General features: G+C 37.7%; 1 long non-coding RNA gene across 1 annotated transcript; it reads left to right on the top strand.

Moving 5' to 3' along the window:
* Positions 1 to 518: 518 nt before the first annotated feature.
* Positions 519 to 4225, top strand: LOC134753208 (uncharacterized). Its single transcript, XR_010128797.1, has 2 exons — positions 519 to 896; positions 1306 to 4225. It is a non-coding gene; the product is annotated as an uncharacterized LOC134753208 (long non-coding RNA).
* Positions 4226 to 26137: the final 21912 nt, after the last annotated feature.

Genomic DNA, 26137 nt, shown 5'->3' on the forward strand with positions numbered 1-26137 from the left:
TTTATAGACACACGATCGCACCTGGAGTCGTCTGTTACACAAACATCATCCAGCAAACGCTCAACTTTAACAGACACTCCTTCCAACGCAAGCTCTTCCGTAATACAGTCATACTCACAGGGCTCAGCCTTCACGCAAATACTCTCTGAGCCCTGTAACGTTGACGACTCCATCGTCGGCTATGTATACGTAACTACGTAACTACTACTGATACTTTTCGATATAGTCTTAACGTAAACGTCAAGTAAAGAGCGGGAGGATCTTTGTAAAAATACGAAATAAGATATTGTTTCAAATCCGAACAAAATATATTCAAAGACAATTCAATGAATGAATTCAAGTGAGAAATTTCTAAAAAAAGGAGTATTTATTTGATTTAAGCATCATAGACATTATTTAAAAGTCATTGTCAAATTTGGCATTTTTTTTTTTATGGCATCGCGCTCCTGGCGCATTCAGCCAAACGAGTAAAACGGGGAAACGGAATTAAAGGATTACATACAATAAGGGATAACGGGTAATTCGGAATTTTGGAAAAGGATCAGAAAAAGGTAAATTATAGTAAGTTAAAGTTTAATGTTATGACGTGAGATAAATAAATATAATGATTTAAATATATATGGAGAAGAATCATTAATATACAGGAGTGTTGTAATAGATGTGGGAAACGGAACTTTCAAATCTCACAGCTGTCTTAATAATATAGAACGGTCATATAGGTTACATGCAAAGAAAGAATATATGATTAAGATCAGCGGGATCAGCTCCACATGTACATGCAGAACTGGCCACGCGATTTAGTCGTTTCAGGTGTTCCGGTGTACAAACGTGACCCAATCTCATTCGAATTAACATACTAGTTGCAGGTTTTGGCAAAGAGATTTTAGCAAACCAGGGTTTGACAGGAATTGATGTTTGAATGCTCCGATAATGTAACGCAGCGGCACCCGCACCAGATGTCCATAATTTCGTCCATTCCTTTCGTAGGTATAATTTAGGCAGTGCCAACAAGTCTTCAGCAACATTCTTAAACGGAAACATGTCCCCATAACTAATGGCATCTCGAGCTAAGTCATCCACCCTTTCATTACCCTTAATCCCTCTGTGTCCAGGGATCCAAGCAATGGAAACCGAATAACCTTTAAGGTGACATTTTAACAGTAGGCTACGGATTTGATAAATAATTGGGTTATTAGATTTAGATTTGAAAGGAAATTTATATATTGCCTGAAGTGAACTTAGGGAGTCTGAGAAAATAATTGATTTTTTAAGATGCATTATAATGATGAACTCTATTGCTTTCAGGATTCCAAAGCACTCACCACTGTACACAGAGGATTCCGGTGGCAACTTTATTTTTTGATAAATATTAATTAGATTGGGTGTGGAAAACACCAATGCCAACACAACCATTGTCTGACATCTTAGAAGCGTCTGTGTATATATGATGCGCACCCAGGCCATGTGGTCCAATGAATCCCAGGAATTGTTGATTTTGTTCAATATCATTCTTGGAGATACCAATATCGAGGAGAACTGGAGGAACAAGTGTTAGAGAATCATATTCATATTGGAAAATGGGAAGTGTTGAAGAGCTAAGTGGGAGCCGATATAGATTTAAGTTTTTGAAAGCTTTTGATAAAACAAGGAGGACTCTTATGTTTCCAATAGTTGGAAGTAGTAATTTGAAGCAAGAGGTTAGACAAGATAGTCCAGAGTTGGTGATTAGAGAATTGGGAACAACGAAAAATAAACCTATCACAAAGATATTGGCGTCGTAAATGAAGAGGAGGCTCAGAACACTCAACTTGCATAGCATTGATAGGGCTTGAATTCATGGCACCACAAATCAATCTCAATGCTTTGGATTGAATACAATCTAATTTTTGGAAGCCAGCTACATATCCTGGCTCTAACAAAAATGTCCAATAATCTAGAATACTTCTGATCAAGGCATTGTACATAAGTTTCATGCAAAAAGGATGTGAACCCCACTAAACTCCTGGAACGCACCTGAGGATATTAATATTTTTTTCACATTTAGAAACTATGTAATCACAATGTGGAAGACCTGTTAATTTATTATCTAAAATAACACCTAGGAACTTGGTTTTCTCTTTAATGGAAATGGAGTAGTTATTAAATTGCACATTGATCGGAGGAGGAAACATTTTTCTAATAAACAAAACTACAACACTTTTAGGCACTGAGAGTTCCAGACCATTTGAATCTAACCATAACTTCATAAACCCAAAGAACAAGTGACAGATCTACTGGCCTGTTCAATAGAAAGGTTTGGCGAGTATAATAATAAATCGTCAGCATATTGCAAGACTTTAACAGTGTCATTTAAGGATGACTCTAAATCAAATGTGTAGATATTATATAACAAGGGACTTAATACGGATCCTTGTGGAAGCCCTCTCCACACTAAACGGGAAATCCTATTGTTGTCATCTATAAGAAGGCTAATGGACCTTTCTGATAAAAGGTTTATTATGAAATTGCTTAACATTATCGGTATAGCTAATTTATGAAGTTTTGCCTGTAGCACTGAGACTAAAACATTATCATAAGCGGCGCTTATGTCAAGAAAAGCAGCTACTACAGACTCATTTCTAGAAAATGCCAATCGAATATCTGAAACTAAAATGCCCAAGCTATCATAAGTAGACCTACCTTTTCGGAATCCAAATTGACTATGAGAAAGTAATTGGTTTTTTTCTACAAAATATTCTAATCTGTTTTTAACTAAATGTTCTGCTACTTTAACAAATACTGAGGAAAGGGCAATCGGACGATAAGAAGAAACATCTGACACTGGTTTGAAGGGCTTTAAAATAGGAATAACTATTTGAGATCTCCAAGAACCAGGGATTTTACCAGACTGGATGACAGAATTTATTATATTTAGATAATAAAAAAGAGTACCATCACTGACATTTGCTAAAAAGGAATATGGAACTCCATCTTCCCCAGGTGAAGTATCTTTTAAACCACTTAATACAGCTTTTAACTCCTCCATTTTAAAAGGCCCATTTAAAGTATTATAACAGCAAGAGTCAAATGAAAAGGCAGCAGGGTGAAATACATATTCTTTGGGCACGGATGCAGGTGCTAATCTGTCTATAAACTGTGTAGCAAGGTTAGGAGGAAGGATCTGTCTAGAGGACTCATTGAAAGCATGTCTGAACCTTTTAATGTTATTCCATACTATGGATGGTTTTACACTAAGACTAAGAGACAAACAGAATCGCTTCCAGCCTTCGAACTTTTTCTTTCGCAACAATTTTTTAGTCTCACGAGCAACTTGCATGTATATTTCAAAATTTTCATTTGTCATAAAATGACAATATTTTCTTTCAGCCTTCTTGCGGGTTCTGACTGCTTGACAGCAATCATCATCCTACCAAGGCGGAGAAGGTATTTTACCCGATGCACTGTTTTTTACCGGGAAAATTTCATCAGCTGCTTCAGTCATTATCTCGGCTAAAGCAACAGAGCAAGTAACTACATTACTATCATCTATGGCTGGTAAACATGATAATTTCTCCTCTACACGGGCTTTGAAAAGTTTCCAATCAACATTACTTAAATTATACTAGGCTAGGTTTTGGAGATGGCGGGATAGAAGATGGAATGTAATAATGATAGGGTAGTGATCACTCTCATATGTTGACTCCAAAGTATGCCAAGTGAGAGATGATGCAAGATCGACTGACGAAATTGATAAATCAATAGCGCTAATTGACTCTGTTGGAGCTGTTCGGCGGGTTGGAGAGCCATTGTTTAAAATACAAAGATTGTGTTCATCTAAGATATGTATGAGGCGATCTCCATTATAATTAGACGATGAACTACCCCAAACCTGGTGATGTGAATTAAAATCTCCTAAAATTAAAACAGGCCTAGGAAGAGAAGAAATTATTTGTTCAAGCTCAACAAAAATGGATGACGATGGATGAGGAATATATACAGAAATGATACAGATGTTATTTACAATAGCAGCAACAATTGAAAAATCATCGCTATGGGATGAAAGATGAAAAGGTGACAATGATATGGAATTCCTGACGAGTAGAGCTACTCCGCACCATTCGCCAGGACGGTCCTCTCTGAGACATGAATATCCCGTAACTCTAAGAAGAGCTCCAGGCTTGAGCCATGTCTCAGAGAGGGCAAAAACAAAGGGTTGAAATTTGTTTAATAAATGAATTAGATCTTGTTTTTTATTAATTATACTTCTGCAGTTCCACTGCACAATTTTGGCCATTATTTTTAATAGTTGAAACAAGTTCTTCAAGCATGGGGGCAACGTAGGACGGTATTCTTACATTAGACTGAGATAAATGATTAATTAACAAATCATCATGCAACATCAAATGTTCAAAATAAATTTCTGCCTACTTTTGTTGTTTGAAGAACGGTTGATAACTCGAGATGTTTTATTGAAGAAATTTAAACTTAAATATACGCCACTTATTAACTTCTTCCCGCCGTGTACGGAATTAACGTTGTTATTGCCAGAGTTAGAACTCATTATCGCCCTTTTATCTTTTACATCGCCGATGTCCGGTCGTGTAATTGTTGCTATTTTATCATATACCTACCAGCTTCTGCTCGCAGCTTCGTCTGCGTGGAATGATCAAAATGACTCACAAAAACTATCCGATATCCTTGCCCGGACCTCCAAGTTTCATCTTGATCGATTTAGCGGCTTAAGCATGAAGAGGTAACAGACAGGCAGATAGAGAAAGTACTCCTTCTTTCGTATTAATAATATTAACAAAGACAATTTAGTATAGAGGCGGATTGTGAAGGTACTTTTGACTTTGATCCTTATTCTTTCACTGATATTATTATGTGTTAAATATCAAAGGGTGTCACCATCTACACGAGTATAGGCCAAAGGTATGGTGGCATCTATTCGAGCGATGGCGCCATACCTTTGGCCTATACTCGTTTAGATGGCGACACCCTTTGATATTTAACAAATTTAACACATAATAACATCAGTGAAAAAATAAGTATCTAAGTCAAATGGCGTTCTAAAAGTTTTAAATCATGTGACGAAAGAGGGCAGTAAATTTACTGTGGCTACAAAATTTACTTTGATAACACGCCTCTATTTCAAATTCTCTTTGATATTAGCAAGGACAGCATGGTGTACAACTGTACATGGCGATGGACGAAGAAAAGAATAAGTGGGAAGAAAACGTGGTATCTGAACACAAATAGGAGTAAAAGTCTAAATTTTCACTTAGTTATTTATTGAACAGTTAACCATTCACAAATACATGGGCATAGCGACGTAATATGCGTATATACAGGTCGTTAAAGTTCTCAGTGCAATTTTGGCTTTGAAAAACGTTCCAGGGTCATTATATTTTTTACTGCAGGTTTTTATGATTTCAATCTTGACATTTTAATATTCTTAATATGTTTTAACTTACACCAGCTACTAAAAACCGATATGCACAGAATAGGCCTTAATATTTGACCCTTGGCTTTTTTATTTTTAGTATTTATAGCCTGGAGTAGGCAAATATACCACTTTGTTAACGTCCCTGCTCTTTCACTCATAATGTCATCTTTGTTACCTTAACTACTTTTTAGTATAAAAGAAGTATATATTTAGTTTTAGATTTAAGTGTTAATTACTAGATTTAAAGACACAAACATAATGGTTTATACCCTAGCGATTTCGGAAGAGCGGGGTTTTCTGTCACAAGCATATCTAATGCTTAAAAGAAGATCCCATCCCATGCTGTAAACTACTTGTAAGGAACCAATAAACATTTTTTCATTTTTTTTTATTAAAAAAAAATATAAAAATAGATACAATATTTTTTACTTTGGTTACAAGTTATCGTTAGTGCAGCATTAAAATTAAACAAATAATATAATTTACAAATATAAAAATCAAATACTTTCTTCTGGGGACAAAAATACCTGCAGTAAAAAGTAGAATGACCCTCCATATGATTGACACTCATCAAGTTATCTTACAATACACCTTTTTCCGCAATTATATTTTAATTACCAATTATTTTTTATTGAACAATCAATCAAAGTTTTTGTTGGCTATTATAAAATTATATATGTTAAACCTCTTGCACGGCATTGCAATATTGGCCGTTATTACCATGCGCGCAGTAATATATGATCACGCGCCATGTTGCGGAATTTAACCTAAACTAATTTTTTCATACTATACTGAACTGTCACCCTATACATGAGAATAACAGCACCCTCTTGACAATGATCATATATTTCTGGTCAGGCTTTACATCTGTGTCGCTCGCGGCACAATTAGCCTCATGCATGAAGTTTATATTTGAACGAAATATGTTTTATTCGGATGTTTGTTACCGTTATATCATGTTACAAATGCATTTCCGTTTTTAAATTACCATTTAATTACTTAAAATTATAAATAAAAAGTACAAAAAATTGCCCGCGAAAAGCTAGTGAGCGATACGCTCGAAACGCCACGTGACGTCACGCGTTCGACAAATTAGTGTCATTAGTAGCAAATGTCAGTTGGGCCGCCCAACGTGTGACGTCATCACGCTCTGTCGAAAACGCGCCAAAAATTATGAGCGTTTCAACCGCTCAAAAATTTTCAACATTTTAAATATTTTTTAATAAAATAATGTTAAGGTTTACAAAAGTATTTTTATCATTTCTGGTGTTCCAACGATATAAATTATGAATCCAAAAATAAAAATAAATTCATGCATGGAGCTAATTAGCTTCATGGATGATGTTTTTTCTCGTTATAACATGAGGCATCTGTTAAATATAATACTGCTCTTAATAGATTTATTTTCCTTAAACAAAAAAATATACAAACGAAATCTATTTTAAAAGAATTATATCTACTTATAAAATAAAATAGAACTAGTATAAAGCTAAAATGTACCCTGCAACCAAATGCTAATGCAAATGTGCTCTGCAAGGTGCCCATGACGCAGGCAGCATTCCCGCGCTGTAACGAATCAACTCAAGTTATTACGGGCTAGCGAAAAGCGATGGCGCTGCCATTAATACTCAATGAAAAAAAAAACATTTTATGAAATTATCTCCGTAATCACCTGAGTTAATTCGGTTAGGAGGTCGAAGGCCGACCCATACTGTTCTACCTTAGGGATGGCCAAAAAGCGCCACAAGCCTTCAGGAAATTGTCATACTTGGAAATTTCGACCCATGCCACCGTAACCGGGTGGTCGAGTGGTTCAGGCATCTGTCGCGTAAACATAGGACGCTGGTTCAATTCCAGATCTGGACACTGGAGGGCTTGGTCATTTTTGCCTTCATATATAAACATTTATTTCGGTTTATACATTAGATCAATAAAAAAGTGCATATGCTTAAATTTTACGTTTTTAAACTCGAATATCTTTACAAAAATGTAACAAAAAATTTGCGGATTACACATTTATAGATTAGTTTTGTGTTGTTGATCGTGATTATTGAACAAAAATTGCAAAATATTTTTCATGCACGAAACCAATTCCCGAGGGGTCATGTTTGAGCTCTAGCCAGCCTATACAGTTCTTTTTTTTAGCATTAGAAAGAAGGTAAGCGATCTTGATGTGTCTTTTTATTAAAAATCACTTTTAAAAAATAAGTCACAGCAAATATGTTACAATTATAAACCATATACGAACATTTGCATTCTTTTGCTTTCATAAGTAATATAAATTAATTTTTTTAAAGTGTTTATAAATACAATTGTATTATTGTATTATTATTATTATTATTTTAAATTGTAATGTTAATTGTATTTTTAAATTGTAATTGTAATTGTATGAGCTAAATAGCTTGAAATAAATGAATTTTATTTTATTTTATTTTTTTATTAAATACTTAAAAAAATACATGTCAAGATTGTTTACCTTTTTTCTAATGCTAAAAAAAACGAACTATAGCTAATACAGTTATCCTAGTTCGTTACACAGCTAGGAATTGAAGTTTTGTCATCAATCAATTTAATAGTACATTGCTACTAAGGCCGGCCATTCTTCAGTTAGTTTCGAGAACTCCACACGCCAGCGCAATCCATGTACCGATACCGGACCTTCGTCGTGCTAGGCGTCGCTATAAAGAGTATTGTACCTTTAAAATGTAGTTAAAGATCTGGTTAACAATACGGTATTTGACTGTATTTAAAATAAATTATTTTAAACAATGCATGAAATAAAGCACCAGAAGATTAATAGAGAAACGTAGACAGCAGTAATTTTTATACACAATTTCTATTTTAAATCCCGTATAAAACTATAAAGAGTAGGTAATTTGATTGTGACGTCACATGCAAGTGTTTTATATAATTTCCATAGTGGCAATATCATTTTGACAATTCGAAAAAAGAAACTGATTTGACTAGTAGTCAAATACCCTATTCTTTGTACTTGTAAGGTCACACTTCTAAAGTGTCTCATTATTATTAGTATGTTTGCTTTTATGGATTTTGCAAAAATTACCAAAACCTACACTGGTCACATTTGTAACGCTTCTCTCCAGTGTGTCCTCCTTACATGTTCTTGCAAACCAGATCTTTGGTCACTAGCGTAACTACACAGGCCACATTCATAAGGCTTTTCCCCTGTGTGTGTGTCCTTACATGTTCTTGCAAATTATATTTTTTGGCACTAGCGTAACTACACTGACCACATTTGTAAGGCTTATCCCCTGTGTGTGTCCTTACATGTTCTTGCAAATGAGATTTTTGGACACTAGCGTAACTACACTGACCACATTTGTAAGGCTTTTCCCCTGTGTGTGTCCTTACATGTTCTTGCAAATTATATTTTTTGGCACTAGCGTAACTACACTGACCACATTTGTAAGGCTTTTCCCCTGTGTGTGTCCTTACATGTTCTTGCAAATGAGATTTTTGGGCACTAGCGTAACTACACTGACCACATCTGTAAGGCTTTTCCCCTGTGTGTGTCCTTACATGTTCTTGCAAATGATATTTTTTGGCACCAGCGTAACTACACTGACCACATTTGTAAGGCTTTTCCCCGGTGTGTGTCCTTACATGGACTCGCACGGCACATTTGTGGTTGCTAGCATAGTAACACTGGCCACATCTGTATGGCTTCTCATTGGTATGTTTCCTCAAGTGGCTTATTAACCATGACTTCACAGCTGTTGTATATTCACAGTGGGCACATTGGTGACTTTTGGTGTTGCCGCTCGGTTTCCTCTGTGAAGTTTGCCCTGCAATAAGAATGTTTTATATAAATAAATATTATAGGACATTCTTACACAGATTGACCAAGTCCCACAGTAAGCTCAAGAAGCAACTTTTGCTCAGTATAATCCCAAAACTTTCCTGGCATTGGGAATGCACTTATTTTTTAGCCACCCTATATAATATACAAATACATAAACACTCATACTAATACTTTATTGGTAATATAAATTACAGGTCAAGATTTATGCACATTTCGGAATTGGATGAAATGAATTATTACATAGAAAACACCCAAGAGTCCCAAGACCCAGGAACAAATATCTGTGCTCATCGCACAAATAAATGCCCTTACCAGGATTCGAACCCAGGACCATCGGCTTCACAGGCAGGGTCACTACCCACTAGACCAGACCAGTCGTCAAAGTTTACTTTGCACCGATTTGAAGAGAAAAAAGTAATTTCATTAGAAACATGATATTCTCATAGATATTCGACATTAAGAGGAAAAGGGTCGGCCGCTTCTCCATACAAATTTAATCCTCATTTTCCTCTCGATTTAAATAGGCGAAAGAATTTTTAACTCTAGGCACATGTTTGTGCTCATCGAGAGTGACACAACACTGACGTTACTGGGTTTGTTATAGCCAAGGGCCTGACACTCTTTGATAGAAAAAGATAGTCTTATTGCGATTCCTATAAGAAGAAAGAGAAAATAGTGCCATGCATAAGCATAAGGTTTTTATGTCGCTGCGTCACTTTTGTTTGACATATTGAAGAAAGAGACGCATCTATCGCAACTAGAGTTGTGCACGCTCGTTCACTAAAAAGATCGCTCCCAACTAGTACAATCTCACAACACAACCGAACTAGTACAGTTGTTGTCTTTTAGTACAGTAGTACACAGAGAGAGTCGACGTTTAGTTTTAGTTCGGTCGGATGAGTCGGATCACTTGGACCGCTTTGCTGTCATTGTCACTCCTCGGTCCTCGCTCCCATTCTGTTTCATTAGCCGGGTCCACACATAGCGAGCAGCCGCGCGAGGAAATTTCCTCGCGCACAAAACGGCTAGTGTAGACGTGCCTCGGTCGTCGTTTTGTCAACTTTTGACGTAAGTAGTGTAGTGTAGAAGTTTGACGAACAAAATAATCACACGCACCATAAACAAACAAGTCTACACTGGCGCGCGGCAAACGTCTGAGGCGCCTTTGAGTATTCCGAAAAACCGCCGCCGCTCGGGCGAGGAAAACGCGCGCGCCGCCTCGACCGAGGCACGTCTACACTAGCCGTTTTGTGCGCGAGGAAATTTCCTCGCGAGGCTGCTCGCTATGTGTGGACCCGGCTATTCACGTGTAGTGTACTAAAACGTACTAAGAGCAGAATCATTAGGGAATAGTTCGGTCTAGTACAGTGGAGGGAATCGTGTCGTTTTGATTTTAGTACATGTACTACACAAGCCTAATCGCAACACGATACAACCTCCAACTGAATCCATTTTTTTATGGTATAGAAGACAGACGAGCAGAGAAATCACCTGATGGTAAGTAATTACCATCGCCAGTGAATACCAGTAACACCAGAGCGCTACAAGCGTGTTGCCGGCCTTTATATATATACACACACATACACGTTTAATGTAAATAAAATTGTATTAGCTTAAGTTTTCTTTCTGATTTTGTTAAACTACAACTTGTCGCTACGGAGAAGCGGGGCTTCCTGATACAGGTATAATATACTTAATTGGAAGTCCCAACCTACTACCTTGTAATGTCACTTTTTATTAATGTAATAAAATATTTTCATTTTCATTTTCATTAAAGTATTGCCTCTTACTTTTTATTTTTTTACTTTTTCGTTCTAAAACTGCCAATAGTCAACGGTATTACTCATACAGCCAACATAACTATTTTAGAACATTTAAAAATTGGATTATATCACCTGATGAAACAATAGAGAAAGAAATAGAGAGAAGAATAGTGAATGGGTGGAAAATGTTCTGGTCCCTGAAAGAAGTCTTCAAAGATAAACAACTCCACTCTAAGACAAAGGGTAAACTATTCAACACATGTGTTCTTCCTGTCCTAATGTATGGTAGCCAAACCTGGGCCCTGACAAAACCTACTACATCCCATCTAGCATGCTATTGCTGCCAGCGCGCCATGGAAAGGAGCGTGTTAGGAGTACGTAAGACTGACCGGCTACGAAACACCCTAATTAGAAATAGGAAAAAAGTCCAAGACATTGCCACAAAAATTAAAAGACTCAAATGGAAGTGGGCTGGCCATATCATCCGAGGCACTGACAAATGGAGCAAGCGAGTCACCCAATGGTAACCAAGAGAAGGTAAAAAAAAGGCGAAGAAACCTATAATGAGATGGGGCGACGACATCGCGCAGGTAGTTGGCCGTACCTAGAGCAGAGTGGCAACGGACCGGAGAAAGTGGAGAAAGTTGGAGGAGGCCTTTGCCGAAGGGCAAGCAGGCAAGGAATACAAAAGATGGGAGATAATAGAGATAATGTGCAACTATTCCTTGTTCTGCAAATAAAGGCTATTTTATTTTATTATTATTATCCAACACTATAGGGTTGAAGCGAAAAAAAAATTACATCCCCACTTTGAAAATGAAAATGAAATGAAAATTGTTTTATTTCCTTGTAAGCTTAGTCTACAAATTGCCATCAGTGGTTGGGACTTCCTTTTAGGTGAATGTACCTGTATCAGGATGCCCCGCTCTTCTATAAATATAACAGTCTTTTTATTTAGGAAATATTGTTGGTATACATGATGATGATGTTATTTATAAACTACTTATAATTTTAACTTATAGTTTAGGTATTTATGGTATTAATTAATGTTCTAGCCTAATTAAATTACTTACTTAAATACTGTGCTTGTGATGAGGGACATATGTATGTGTGTGTGTGTGTGTGTGTGTGTGTGTGTGTGTGTGTGTGTGTGTGTGTGTGTGTGTGTGTGTGTGTGTGTGTGTGTGTGTGGATTAGCGTATGTGTTCAGCCAATATATTTATGTATAGTTAATAATTTATGCGGTACAATAATGACTGTATCATCATAACTTAGTTGTTTCAGCCATTTAGTGAGTTCTATCTTACACTTATACAACAGTAATGGATAGATATTGATTAACTTATTTATATTGTTTACATTGTCGGATTGATATTTGATCGATCTATATATCTATGCCATTGCAGCTTTCTATCACTAACAATCTCGGAGTGAAGGAAAACATCGTGAGGAAACCCGACTAATCCCAACAAGGCCTAGTTTCCCCTCTGGGTTGGAAGGTCAGATGGCAGTCGCTTTCGTAAAAACTTGTGCCTACGCCAATTCTCGGGATTAGTTGCCAAGCGGACCCCAGGCTCCCATGAGCCGTGGCAAAAACGGGACAACGCGAGGAAGATGATGATTGTATATTGTTTTAATTTATGTATATACCTCGTTTCTTTGAATTTGTGTACTGCTATATAACTTTAAAAAAAAAGCATTGTCATACCTAGTTCCAGATTGTACGCTGTACCTTGTTTGTATGTGTACTTTCTGTCCTAAATTTCGCAGTGCATTACTACCTACTGTAATGCTGTGTAATTTTTGGAACCAATAAATTAATAAGGGTTCCTAGTTGACTATGGAACCCTAAAACCAGGTCACTTTTTCATACACAATTAGGCAACAACAGCAACAATTTTACCTAATTATAGTATACAGATAAAATATGAATGAATATTTCCCTATTGAGCAGCACCTGAGGACCCTTACACTACGCGACTTTTAAGCATTGTTTGTGCTAGAAAAAGCTCTAGGTCAAATCTACACAGAACTCTCACCTCCAATGTTTCCACTTCCAGCTTTATGAACTTGTCTGGCGCTGTCCCGGTCTGTGCTCTGAGTGCCGGTGAGCAGCGTGTCCACAACAAGGCGCTCCAGTCTCACACAACAGTCCCTCAGAAGGGGTCTCCCTGGGACAATCTCACATGACTGATTCACTTCTAAAACCAGGTTGGAAGCTGAAACAACTCTCAGATGTGAACAACATTGATATGATAAATAAATTGTGATGTTAAATAAATGTATTTCCTTTCTTCTTCCAAACTTTTTTGCTAAATAAATGGTTTTCAAGCCAACTATATTTCCCAAGCCCTAATGATTGAAACAGTTTAATTTTATTTTATTCATGGTTAGAGTTAGAACCCGCAACTGACCTGTTGTTGCGTGGCGCACGCGCCGCTCTACTATCACGGGGCCGATAACGAGCTCATCCTTCACCACGTGGTCGGTGTACAGCTCCGCCGCCGCGCTCACGCCGAGCGACTCGTCCTTGACACACACATCTGGGCACGCTGGTTCAGGTTTTATAGACACACGATAGCACCTGGAGTCGTCTGTTACACAAACATCATCCAGCAAACGCTCAACTTTAACAGACACTCCTTCGAACGCAGGATCATCCGTAATACAGTCATCCTCACAGGGCTCAGCCTTCACGCAAATACTCTCTGAGCCCTGTAACGTTGACGACTCCATCGTCAACTATGTATACGTAACTACTACTGATACTTTTCGATATAGTCTTAATGTAAACGTTAAGTAAAGACCGGGAGCATCTTTGTACAAATACGAAATAAGATATTGTTTCAAATCCGAACACAATATATTCAAAGACAATTCATAGCTCCAAAAGCTATGCTAAAGTGAGAAATTTCTAAACAAAATGAGATGAGTATTTATTTGATTTAAGTATGGAATGTAGAGTTAGATTTAAGCATGTATTTAAATGTCATTGTCAAATTTGGCATTTAGTAAAAGAAATGGCGTGCGTGCGTTCAAATACCTATTACGTTTCGCACGGTCGAAGCGTTTCTTTAAGGTTTGTCCAGACGAGATGATCAAATTAACGTCACGTGACCAACGTGACGTAAAAAAAATGGCGTCAATCTGATCTAGAGTCTACAAGTACACAATTTAATCTCCATTTTTTAATTTGAGTTGAGGGCTTATTAAATCCACATGGTCGTAGGGCACTTGCAAACGGGGCCCGATAAGCGATGAATCGATGATTAAAACGTAACAGACTACCGCAAAGCACCGCGAACTAGGTGCGCCGTACCAACGCCACACCCATAAGTGAGAGCGAGAAAGAAATATCTCTTTCTCGCTCTCACCTATAGGTGTGGTGCACCAAGCTCGCGGTCGGGCCCGAGCAAGGGTCGTTAAATGAGAATATAGGGTCAATATCAAAATAACTCAACGGTTGCCGGCGCCTGGCACAAGGAGAATATAAATTGTTGGTCAAGCAAATCTTGTCAGTTGAAAGAGGCGCGAAATTTTTTTTTTTATCCCTTCGCGCCTACATTTTTTCAATTAGCCGCCTTTTTCTACTGACAAGATTTGCTTGACCAACTATAGTTTGTCAAAGGACTGTCTCATTTCGAACATAGACAGAGAGAATCATACTATCTTTGTCTTACACTAGTACTAGCACCTAGCACAACCTAGCACCCAAAAGAAAAGGATGAGTATAGTTATTTTTGTTCTTATGTAGTTATTTGGTTTGACCAACTATAACCACTACGTTTTAGCCGGGAACTTTTTGTAGGTAGGCCAAACGCAAAGAGTAGTATAATATGGCCAAACGGCTTTCCTACAACTAGTGCTTGGCGACCGTAAAGATGTAATACCAACCTATCAACGCATGTGTGTATAGCGCGCAATAGGGCGCTCCAGACTACGCAGCGCAAAGCCGCGATTCGCGCATGAGTGTGGAGGGCCCTTATGATGTAAGTACAATAGGGAATATTACGCGAAACTCTGCGTAGGGGGCGCCCCTACCACAATCTGATGAGATCTGAGCGACGAGGGTCTATCGCGAAATAAGAAAATCGAAATTTCTCTATCTAACATCTCTGTCACTCTTGCATAAAAAGGCAGATAGCGATATTTCGGATTTACGTTTCCCGGTAGGTCCTCTGTCATATTTTATTATCTCTGAAAACTTGTCAAAGAACTGTTAAGGGCACAGTATGTATAAGTTACTCTATGGTTTACTAAACGGGCTAGTGCTGCACTCTGGTAGCAGAACATTGCAGTAATAACCCCTATTGTACATACATACCATAATTCGGTACACGGCGGGAAGAGGTTGATAACTCGAGATGTTTTATTGAAGAAATTTAAACTTAAATTCAAATTACATAAGGTTCAAATTTCTTCCCGCCACTTATTAACTTCTTCCCGCCGTGTACGGAATTAACTTTGTTATTGCCACAGTTAGAACTCATTATCGCCCTTTTATCTTTTACATCGCCGATGGCCGGTCGTGTAATTGTTGCTATTTTATCATATACCTACCTGCTTCTGCTCGCAGCTTCGTCTGCGTGGAATGATCAAAATGACTCACAAAAACTATCCGATATCCTTGCCCGGACCTCCAAGTTTCATCTTGATCGATTTAGGGGCTTAAGCATGAAGAGGTAACAGACAGGCAGATAGAGAAAGTACTCCTACTTTCGTATTAATAATATTAACAAAGACAATTTAGTATAGAGGCGGATTGTGAAGGTACTTTTGGTGGCATCTATTCGAGCGATGGCGCCATACCTTTGGCCTATACTCGTTTAGATGGCGACAGCCTTTGATATTTAACAAATTTAACACATAATAATATCAGTGAAAGAATAAGTATCTAAGTCAAATGGCGTTCTAAGTCTTAAATCATGTGATGAAAGATGGCAGTAAATTTACTGTGGCTACAAAATTTACTTTGACAACACGCCTCGTTTTCAAATTCTCTTTGATATTAGCAAGGACAGCATGGTGTACAACTGTACATGGCAATGGAAGAAGAAACGAATAAGTAAGTGGGAAGAATGGTATTAATAGGAATAAAAGTCTAAATTTTCACTGAGTTATTTATTGTACAGTTAACCATTCACAAATACTTGGGCATAGCGACGTTATATACATATGTACAAGTCGTCAAAGCTCTCAGTGCAATTTTGGCTTCGAAAAACGTTCCATTGTCATTCTATTTTTTACTGCATGTTTTTATGATTTCAATCTTGAAATTTTAATATTCGTCATATGTTTTAACTTACACTAGCTACTAAAAACCGATATGCACAGAATATGCCTTAATATTTGACCCGTGGCTTTTTTATTTTTATTATTTATAGCTTGGAGTAGGCAAATATACCACTTTGTTAACGTCCCTGCTCTTTCACTCATAAAGACATCTTTGTTACCTTAAAAAAAAATATAAAAATAGATACCATATTTTTTACTTTGGTCACAAAGTATCGTTAGTGCAGCATTAAAATTAAACAAATTACATAATTTACAAATATAAAAATCACATACTTTCTTCTGGGGACAAAAATACCTGCAGTAAAAAGTAGAATGACCCTCCATATGATTGACACTCATCAAGTTATCTTACAAATACACCTTTTTCCGCAATTATATTTTAATTACCAATTATTTTTATTGACCAATCAATCAAAGTTTTTGTTGGCTATTATAAAATGCTACATGTACATCTTGCACGGCATTGCAATATTCAACAAGACATACTGCTCGTCTTTTTACACTGGCAGCCTGTGGGTCCGATATACCTAAAAGTCAGACAATGCTATTAGGGTGCAGTACAACAATGCTTTTAGGATGCTGATTGGCCTGCCCAAATTCTGCAGCGTAAGCACCATGTTCGCGGAGTCACGCACCGATGGGTTTGCAGCAATCTTGCGCAAAAATGCAGCGTCTCTGTTGAGCAGAACGAGGGACAGCCCAAACAGCATCCTAAAGATGATTGCTGATCATGTGTGTTGTCCTGTAATTAATGAAATAATTTTAAATGTAAAATCTAATTTAACTTTTAAGTACTAACATTATTTTTAAGAATATACTAACAAAAATTAAGATAATTGTTATCTTTATTTAATAAATAAATTGAATTGAATACACCTTTTTCCGCAATTATATTTTAATTACCAATTATTTTTTATTGACCAATCAATCAAAGTTTTTGTTGGCTATTAAGTATAAAATTCTACATGTTAAACCTTTTGCACGGCATTGCAATATTGGCCGTTATTACCATGCTCGCAGTAATATATGATCACGCGCCATGTTGCGGAATTTCACTGGAACTAATTTTTTCATAATATGCTGAACTGTCACCCTATACATGATCCGAGAATAACAGCGCCCTCTTGACAATGATCATTTACTTCTGGTCAGGCTTTACATCTGTGTCGCTCGCGGCACAATTAGCTTTATGAATGATTTTTTCCTCGTTATAACATAAGGCATCTGTTAAATATAATACTGCTCTTAATAGATTTATTTTCCTTAAACAAAAAAATATACAAACGAAATCTATTTTAAAAGAATTATATCTACTTATAAAATAAAATAGAACTAGTATAAAGCTAAAATGTACCCTGCAAGGTGCCCATGACGCAGGCAGCATTCCCGCGCTGTACCGAATCAACTCAAGTTATTACGGGCTAGCGAAAAGCGATGGCGCTGCCATTAATACTCTATGAAAAAAAGAACATTTTATGAAATTATATCCGTAATCACCTGAGTTAATTCGGTTAGGAGGTCGAAGGTCGAACCATACTGTTCTACCTTAGGGATGGCCAGAAAGCGCCACAAGCCTTCGGGAAATTGTCATACTTGGAAATTTCGACCCATGCCACCGTAACCGGGTGGTCGAGTGGTTCAGGCATCTGTCGCGTTAACATAGGACGCTGGTTCGATTCCAGCTCTGTACACTGGAGGGCTTGGTCATTTTTGCCTTCATATAATGACATTTATTTCGGTTTATACATTAGATCAATAAAAAAGTGCATATGCTTAAATTTTACGTATTTAAACTCGAATATCTTTACAAAAATGTAACAAAAAATTTGCGGATTACACATTTATAGATTAGTTTTGTGCTGTTGATCGTGGTTATTGAACAAAAATTGCAAAATATTTTTCATGCATGAAACCAATTCCCGAGCAGTCATGTTTGAGCTCTAGCCAGCCTATACAGTTCTTTTTTTTAGCATTAGAAAGAAGGTAAGCGATCTTGATGTGTCTTTTTATTAAAAATCACTTTTGAAAAATAAGTCACAGCAAATATGCTACAATTATAAACCATATACGAACTTTTGCATTCTTGTGCGTTCATAAGTAATATAAACTAATCTTTTTAAAGCGTCTATAAACTGAATATCTGTTGCACCTACCTAAAAAGAAAAATTACACAATAAAAATAACCAAAAACTAGGAATATTTATATTTAAAGTGTATTCTTCAAAAGTTGTGAAATACGAAAACCCTTTTTTGAGCGTTTGTTGATTACAAAATATTTTATTATTTTATGATTTGATTAACTACATTCATTAATTCTGTTCAACAAAAAATATATCTAAGCAAACGTTGTGCTTTGTTAGCGAACAGTTGTTGGTTTTAATGTAATTGTAGTGTAATTAAATGTAACTTCAATTTATTTTATGTATTTTTAAGTTTAATTTGTAATTTTTATCTATGGGTTTTTGCCTGAAATAAACATTTTGATTGATTGATTGATTGATTGATAAATCTTTAAAAAAAACATGTCAAGATTGTTTACCTTTTTTCTAATGGTAAAAAACGAACTATAGCTAATACAGTTATCCTAGTTCGTTACATAGCTAGGAATTGAAGTTTTGTCATCAATCAATTTAATAGTACATTGCTACTAAGGCCGGCCATTCTTCCATCCTTGTACCGATACCGGACCTTCGTCGTGCTAGGCGTCGCTATAAAGAGTATTGTACCTTTAAAATGTAGTTAAAGATCTGGTTAACAATACGGTATTTGACTGTATTTAAAATAAATTATTCTACACCTTGCATGAAATAAAGCACCAGAAGATTAATAGAGAAACGTAGACAGCAGTTATTTTTATACACAATTTCTATTTTAAATCCCGTATAAAACTATAAATAGTAGGTAATTTGATTGTGACGTCACATGCAAGTGTTTTATATAATTTCCATAGTGGCAATATCATTTTAACAATTCAAAAAAAGAAACTGATTTGACTAGTAGTCAAATACCCTATTCTTAAGGTCACACTTCTAAAGTGTCTCATTATTATTAGTATGTTTGCTTTTATGGATTTTGCAAAAATTACCAAAACCTACACTGGTCACATTTGTAACGCTTCTCTCCAGTGTGTCCTCCTTACATGTTCTTGCAAACCAGATCTTTGGTCACTAGCGTAACTACACAGGCCACATTCATAAGGCTTTTCCCCTGTGTGTGTCCTTACATGTTCTTGCAAATTATATTTTTTGGCACTAGCGTAACTACACTGACCACATTTGTAAGGCTTTTCCCCTGTGTGTGTCCTTACATGTTCTTGCAAATGAAAATTTTGGGCACTAGCGTAACTACACTGACCACATTTGTAAGGCTTATCCCCTGTGTGTGTCCTTACATGTTCTTGCAAATGAGATTTTTGGGCACTAGCGTAACTACACTGACCACATTTGTAAGGCTTTTTCCCTGTGTGTGTCCTTACATGTTCTTGCAAATTATATTTTTTGGCACTAGCGTAACTACACTGACCACATTTGTAAGGCTTTTCCCCTGTGTGTGTCCTTACATGTTCTTGCAAATGAGATTTATAGGCGCTAGCGAAACTACACTGACCACATTTGTAAGGCTTATCCCCAGTGTGTTTCCATACATGAACTTGCAAATAATATTTTCGGGCACTAGCGTAACTACACTGACCACATTTGTAAGGCTTTTCCCCTGTGTGTGTCCTTACATGTTTTTGCAAATTAGATTTATGGGTACTAGCGAAACTACACTGACCACATTTGTAAGGCTTTTCCCCTGTGTGTGTCCTTACATGGACTCGCATGCTACCTTTGTTGTTGCTAGCATAGTTACACTGACCACATTTGTAAGGCTTTTCCCCTTTGTGTGTCCTTACATGTTCTTGCAAATTAGATTTTTTGGCACCAGCGTAACTACACTGTCCACATTTGTAAGGCTTTTCTCCATTGTGTTTCCTTACATGTTCTTGCAAACTAGATTTGTGGGCACCAGCGAAACTACACTGACTACATTTGTAAGGCTTTTCTCCTGTGTGTGTCCTTACATGTTTTTGCAAATTAGATTTATGGGTAATAGCGAAACTACACTGACCACATTTGTAAGGCTTTTCCCCTGTGTGTGTCCTTACATGGACTCGCACGGCACATTTGTGGTTGCTAGCATAGTTACACTGGCCACATCTGTATGGCTTCTCATTGGTATGTTTCCTCAAGTGGCTTATTAACCATGACTTCACAGCTGTTGTATATTCACAGTGGGCACATTGGTGACTTTTGGTGTTGCCGCTCGGTTTCCTCTGTGAAGTTTGCCCTGCAACAAGAATGTTTTATATAAATAAATATTATAGGACATTCTTACACAGATTGACCAAGTCCCACAGTAAGCTCAAGAAGCAACTTTTGCTCAGTATAATCCCAAAACCTTCCTGGCATTGGGAATGCACTTATTTTTTAGCCACCCTATATAATATACAAATACATAAACACTCATACTCATACTTTATTGGTAATATAAATTACAGGTCAAGATTTATGCACATTTCGGAATTGGATGAAATGAATTATTACATAGAAAACACCCAAGAGTCCCAAGACCCAGGAACAAATATCTGTGCTCATCGCACAAATAAATGCCCTTACCGGGATTCGAACCCAGGACCATCGGCTTCACAGGCAGGGTCACTACCCACTAGACCAGACCAGTCGTCAAAGCTTACTTTGCACCGATTTGAAGAGAAAATAGTAATTTCAATAGAAACATGATATTCTCATAGATATTCGACATTAAGAGGAAAAGGGTCGGCCGCTTCTCCATACAAATTTAATCCTCATTTTCCTCTCGATTTAAATAGGCGAAAGAATTTTTAACTCTAGGCACATGTTTGTGCTCATCGAGAGTGACACAACACTGACGTTACTGGGTTTGTTATAGCCAAGGGCCTGACACTCTTTGATAGAAAAAGATAGTCTTATTGCGATTCCTATAAGAAGAAAGAGAAAATAGTGCCATGCATAAGCATAAGGTTTTTATGTCGCTGTGTCACTTTGAAGAAAGAGAAATTGAAATCATTTTTTTTTTTTTGAAATTGAAATCATTTATTGCATATCACATAGCAGGTACAGGTGTTCGTCAAGAGACGCATCTATCGCAACTAGAGTTGTGCACGCTCGTTCACTGAAAAGATCGCACCCAACTAGTACAATCTCACAACACAACTGTACTAGTTCGGTCTTTTAGTACAGTAGTACACAGAGAGAGTCGACGTTTAGTTTTAGTTCGGTCGGATGAGTCGGATCACTTGGATCGCTTTGCTGTCATTGTCACTCCTCGGTCCTCGCTCCCATTCTGTTTCATTAGCCGGGTTCACACATAGCGAGGAAATTTCCTCGCGCGGCAAACGCCCGGCCTCGCGCGGCCGCGTGCTCGTGTAACTTTTGCCTCAGCACGTTTGCCTCACCCGAGCCAATTTGCTCGGCAAGATGGCGTCATTCAGTCAGCTATAATAGGTATAATATACTTAATTGGAAGTCCCAACCTACTACCTTGTAATGTCACTTTTTATTAATGTAATAAAATATTTTCATTTTCATTTTCATTAAAGTATTGCCTCTTACTTTTGAATTTTTTACTTTTTCGTTCTAAAACTGCCAATAGTCAACGGTATTACTCATACAGCCAACATAACTATTTTAGAAAATTAAAAAATTGGATTATATCACCTGATGAAACAATAGAGAAAGAAATAGAGAGAAGAATAGTGAATGGGTGGAAAAGGTACTGGTCCCTGAAAGAAGTCTTCAAAGATAAACAACTCCACTCTAAGACAAAGGGTAAACTATTCAACACATGTGTTCTTCCTGTCCTAATGTATGGTAGCCAAACCTGGGCCCTGACAAAAGCTACTACATCCCATCTAGCATGCTATTGCTGCCAGCGCGCCATGGAAAGAGCGTGTTAGGAGTACGTAAGCCTGACCGGCTACGAAACACCCTAATTAGAAATAGGAAAAAGTCCAAGACATTGCCACAAAAATTAGAAGACTCAAATGGAAGTGGGCTGGCCATATCATCCGAGGCACTGACAAATGGAGCAAGCGAGTCACCCAATGGTAACCAAGAGAAGGTAAAAGAAAGGCGAAGAAACCTATAATGAGATGGGGCGACGACATCGCGCAGGTAGTTGGCCGTACCTAGAGCAGAGTGGCAACGGACCGGAGAAAGTGGAGAAGGTTGGAGGAGGCATTTGCCGAAGGGCAAGCAGGCAAGGAATACAAAAGATGGGAGATAATAGAGATAATGTGCAACTATTCCTTGTTCTGCAAATAAAGGCTATTTTATTTTATTATTATTATCCAACACTATAGGGTTGAAGCGAAAAAAAAATTACATCCCCACTTTGAAAATGAAAATGAAATGAAAATTGTTTTATTTCCTTGTAAGCTTAGTCTACAAATTGCCATCAGTGGTTGGGACTTCCTTTTAGGTGAATGTACCTGTATCAGGATGCCCCGCTCTTCTATAAATATAACAGTCTTTTTATTTAGGAAATATTATTGGTATACATGATGATGATGTTATTTATAAACTACTTATAATTTAGGTATTTATGGTATTAATTAATGTTCTAGCCTAATTAAATTACTTACTTAAATACTGTGCTTGTGATGAGGGACATATGTATGTGTGTGTGTGTGTGTGTGTGTGTGTGTGTGTGTGTGTGTGTGTGTGTGTGTGTGTGTGTGTGTGTGTGTGTGTGTGTGTGTGTGTGTGTGTGTGTATGTGTGTGTGTGTGTGTGTGTGTGTGTGGATTAGCGTATGTGTTCAGCCAATATATTTATGTATAGTTAATAATTTTACACTTATACAACAGTAATGGATAGATATTGATTAACTTATTTATATTGTTTACATTGTCGGATTGATATTTGATCGATCTATATATCTATGCCATTGCAGCTTTCTATCACTAACAATCTCGGAGTGAAGGAAAACATCGTGAGGAAACCCGACTAATCCCAACAAGGCCTAGTTTCCCCTCTGGGTTGGAAGGTCAGATGGCAGTCGCTTTCGTAAAAACTTGTGCCTACGCCAATTCTCGGGATTAGTTGCCAAGCGGACCCCAGGCTCCCATGAGCCGTGGCAAAAACGGGACAACGCGAGGAAGATGATGATTGTATATTGTTTTAATTTATGTATATACCTCGTTTCTTTGAATTTGTGTACTGATATATAACTTTAAAAAAAAAGCATTGTCATACCTAGTTCCAGATTGTATGCTGTACCTTGTTTGTATGTGTACTTTCTGTCCTAAATTTCGCAGTGCATTAGTACCTACTGTAATGCTGTGTAATTTTTGGAACCAATAAATTAATAAGGGTTCCTAGTTGACTATGGAACCCTAAAACCAGGTCACTTTTTCATACACAATTAGGCAACAACAGCAACAATTTTACCTAATTATAGTATACAGATAAAATATGAATGAATATTTCCCTATTGAGCAGCACCTGAGGACCCTTACACTCCGCGACTTTTAAGCATTGTTTGTGCTAGAAAAAGCTCTAGGTCAAATCTACACAGAACTCTCACCTCCAATGTTTCCACTTCCAGCTTTATGAACTTGTCTGGCGCTGTCCCGGTCTGTGCTCTGAGTGCCGGTGAGCAGCGTGTCCACAACAAGGCGCTCCAGTCTCACACAACAGTCCCTCAGAAGGGGTCTCCCTGGGACAATCTCACATGACTGATTCACTTCTAAAACCAGGTTGGAAGCTGAAACAACTCTCAGATGTGAACAACATTGATATGATAAATAAATTGTGATGTTACATAAATGTATTTCCTTTCTTCTTCCAAACTTTTATGCTAAATAAATGGTTTTCAAGCCAACTATATTTCCCAAGCCCTAATGATTGAAACAGTTTAATTTTATTTTATTCATGGTTAGAGTTAGAACCCGCAACTGACCTGTTGTTGCGTGGCGCACGCGCCGCTCTACTATCACGGGGCCGATAACGAGCTCATCCTTCACCACGTGGTCGGTGTACAGCTCCGCCGCCGCGCTCACGCCGAGCGACTCGTCCTTGACACACACATCTGGGCACGCTGGCTCAGGTTTTATAGACACACGATCGCACCTGGAGTCGTCTGTTACACAAACATCATCCAGCAAACGCTCAACTTTAACAGACACTTCTTCGAACGCAGGCTCATCCGTAATACAGTCATCCTCACAGGGCTCAGCCTTCACGCAAATACTCTCTGAGCCCTGTAACGTTGACGACTCCATCGTCAACTATGTATACGTAACTACTACTGATACTTTTCGATATAGTCTTAATGTAAACGTTAAGTAAAGACCGGGAGCATCTTTGTACAAATACGAAATAAGATATTGTTTCAAATCCAAACAAAATATATTCAAAGACAATTCATAGCTCCAAAAGCTATGCTAAAGTGAGAAATTTCTAAACAAAATGAGATGAGTATTTATTTGATTTAAGCATGTATTTAAATGTCATTGTCAAATTTGGCATTTAGTAAAAGAAATGGCGTGCGTGCGTTCAAATACCTATTACGTTTCGCACGGTCGAAGCGTTTCTTTAAGGTTTGTCCAGACGAGATGATCAAATTAACGTCACGTGACCAACGTGACGTAAAAAAAATGGCGTCAATCTGATCTAGAGTCTACAAGTACACAATTTAATCTCCATTTTTTAATTTGAGTTGAGGGCTTACTAAATCCACATGGTCGTAGGGCACTTGCAAACGGGGCCCGATAAGCGATGAATCGATGATTAAAACGTAACAGACTACCGCAAAGCACCGCGAACTAGGTGCGCCGTACCAACGCCACACCCATAAGTGAGAGCGAGAAAGAAATATCTCTTTCTCGCTCTCACCTATAGGTGTGGTGCACCAAGCTCGCGGTCGGACCCGAGCAAGGGTCGTTAAATGAGAATATAGGGTCAATATCAAAATAACTCAACGGTTGCCGGCGCCTGGCACAAGGAGAATATAAATTGTTGGTCAAGCAAATCTTGTCAGTTGAAAGAGGCGCGAAATTTTTTTTTTTATCCCTTCGCGCCTACATTTTTTCAATTAGCCGCCTTTTTCTACTGACAAGATTTGCTTGACCAACTATAGTTTGTCAAAGGACTGTCTCATTTCGAACATAGACAGAGAGAATCATACTATCTTTGTCTTACACTAGTACTAGCACCTAGCACCCAAAAGAAAAGGATGAGTATAGTTATTTTTGTTCTTATGTAGTTATTTGGTTTGACCAACTATAACCACTACGTTTTAGCCGGGAACTTTTTGTAGGTAGGCCAAACGCAAAGAGTAGTATAATATGGCCAAACGGCTTTCCTACAACTAGTGCTTGGCGACCGTAAAGATGTAATACCAACCTATCAACGCATGTGTGTATAGCGCGCAATAGGGCGCTCCAGACTACGCAGCGCAAAGCCGCGATTCGCGCATGAGTGTGGAGGGCCCTTATGATGTAAGTACAATAGAGAATATTACGCGAAACTCTGCGTAGGGGGCGCCCCTACCACAATCTGATGAGATCTGAGCGACGAGGGTCTATCGCGAAATAAGAAAATCGAAATTTCTCTATCTAACATCTCTGTCACTCTTGCATAAAAAGGCAGATAGCGATATTTCGGATTTACGTTTCCCGGTAGGTCCTCTGTCATATTTTAATATCTCTGAAAACTTGTCAAAGAACTGTTAAGGGCACAGTATGTATAAGTTACTCTATGGTTTACTAAACGGGCTAGTGCTGCACTCTGGTAGCAGAACATTGCAG

The sequence above is a fragment of the Cydia strobilella genome, chromosome 26 (genome assembly GCF_947568885.1).
Source record: "Cydia strobilella chromosome 26, ilCydStro3.1, whole genome shotgun sequence".
NCBI classification, from domain to species: Eukaryota; Metazoa; Arthropoda; class Insecta; order Lepidoptera; family Tortricidae; genus Cydia; species Cydia strobilella.